This window comes from Phaseolus vulgaris, chromosome 5 (genome assembly GCF_000499845.2).
Source record: "Phaseolus vulgaris cultivar G19833 chromosome 5, P. vulgaris v2.0, whole genome shotgun sequence".
In the NCBI taxonomy this organism is placed as follows: Eukaryota; Viridiplantae; Streptophyta; class Magnoliopsida; order Fabales; family Fabaceae; genus Phaseolus; species Phaseolus vulgaris.
Window position 1 is genome coordinate 22,913,320 of NC_023755.2, and position 2,492 is coordinate 22,915,811.

A 2,492-nucleotide genomic window follows, 5' to 3' on the forward strand; every position below is an offset into this window, starting at 1 on the left:
AAAATATATAGATATAGAGTGCATTCACATTTGCATACATGATTTATACTTTTTTTATGGAAGATTTTATTGGTACTTATATTCCCGAGCTAGTTTCCTCTGAGGAGAATATGATGTTGATTAAATGTCCTAATTTTTTGGAAATCAAGACTGTTGTTTTTAATCTTAATGGTAATAATGCTCCTGATCTTGATGGTTTTCGTGGTGTTTTCTATCATTCTTCCTGGGAAATTATTGGAACAGATGTTTGGAATGTTGTTCAACAAGTTTTTAAACAAAACTGGGTTCTCTCTGGAATGAACAGTAATGTGGTATCTCTTATTCCTAAGATTCAGGGTGCTGACAAATAGGCTTGCACTTGTGGCTGCTAGAATTATTTCTCCTAATCAATATTGGTTTGTGCAGGGTAGTCAGATTCAAGATTGCATTGGTATTGCTTTTGAAGCTATTAACATGCTTCTAAATATATAACTCCATAAATTTCAGCAACCAAAGCAGTATGAACGTCAAGAAACGCAAAGAAAGCTCCAATAAACTCCCTCATACTCCCATAGAAAATACCTCCACAAGTGGCAAGACCTGGATAATCCCTAGCAGCCCCATCAGTGTTAATTTTAACCCAGTCTGGTGAAGGAAACTCCCATCTAACAGGAAGAGGGTCAAGAACTTTACCAGTACGAGTATTAATACCATCACACTGAAATCCATCATATCATTCTTCATTAAAGTTTTAGACGACTTTCCCACTAAACAAGTTAAATCTTTAACAACTGAAATAGCCTTAGAAACCTCAATCTTATCTTCAAAACGAGCATAATTCCTTATACGCCATAACATCCAAATAGAAAAAGTTATTAAAGAGTATCAACTTTTATTTAATAGTGTCAAATTTTGTTTCAAAGGAAATAGAATGGATATACAAAGATTGAAAGAAAAAGCACAGAAAAAAAAAGAATAATAAAAAAATCATATTATTTTTCCTTTAGAATTAAGAAGAAAAGCTACAAAAATTTATATATATAATGATAAGAATATAATCAATTATGTATGAAAGTAATATAATATTCATATATAATTGATGTATATATACATAACCTATGTGTTTATATATTATATTATATTTACATAATATCTAATTCTGATTACTAAATTAAATTCTTTAATAAAATTAATATTAAAATAGTTAATTAATTAAATTAATTAATTTTTATTTAAATATAAGTAAAATAATTTATTTTAATATATTATTATTTTAAAATATAGTTATTTTATATATAATTAAATTTATTCTATTACATAAATCAAATGTACACATTTTTATTTATTTTCTACTCATTTTTTCTCATATAATTTTTAATTTATGAAAAGTATATATTCAATCCGTATCAGTATAAGTTATCCAAGAAGTTAACAAGAGAACTTTTCCACCTTTTATATATAATTTATTAACTTTTTATTTGAAAACAATCACATCCATAATTATTGGAGGAAAGACTATTGATGATAAGTGTTGTTTCTTATGGAAAAAGTCACGTTTCTCTAGTTAGGATTGTTTCTTGATATAGTTGATATAGTCTGTGGTTGGTCTTGGTCTTTGGTTTCGATATGATGTGGGAGAGTTCTTATAAAATGTCATCCGATGTTTAAGTTAGTATTGTATTCAGATATTAAAAGTACTAAATGTTAATAAATGTGTATCTTGGCTTGGCGTTGGTCAATCTATTTGTAAGGATGAGTTTGTCCCTCGCGCTAGTGGGCCTAAATTAGCACAGATTTTGTGATTAATCTTCATATTAGTCTAACAGCAAGTACAACTTCTTAACTAATCTCATGCTTAACTTTTGTCCTTGGGATACTGAGTGGTTAACCTGTTTTGGGATTGTCATAGTATTGCCTAGGACATCTCGTGACAATGTAGTACACTTCAAGGAAGTCCCCGAAGAAGTCTCGTTCATCTTTGGTAGATATTGGCACCAACTCGACATAAGTGTTGATGGGTAGCAACTTTAAGGTTCCAAAGTGAGTCATGATCTCCATAACACCTTCTGAGAAGGGCTCGGTGGCATTCGCCTCAACGACTGAGTTAGTCTCGTCCTGAATAAAATTCCAAAGTCAGGCCTTGGTACTTGCCAGAGTTATTGGTGCCTTCTCAATAAGAAGCTTTAGAGGTTGAGTCCTCAAGCTCTCTATAAGCAGCTTTAGAGGCCAACTCAAACTTAGATGAAATGGCTCAACTGACTGAGACCCATAGGGATGCATTCGGTGACGAGTTTTCGTCTTGGAAGACTTGGTATGCTACCTTGGAAAAATACTACTCGTTGCTTGAAAAAAAGTTTTGATGTCTCCAAATCCATGAAGATTGCTTGAAGACTAGGTTGTTGCTTGTGGGCATGGGTTCTAGGTAGATTAGTATTTGTCAATCCACTCTTAGCTTAATCCAAAACTGAATCAATCAAGTTCTTTCAAAAGAAAAGTGTTTTCCAAAGTAGTGT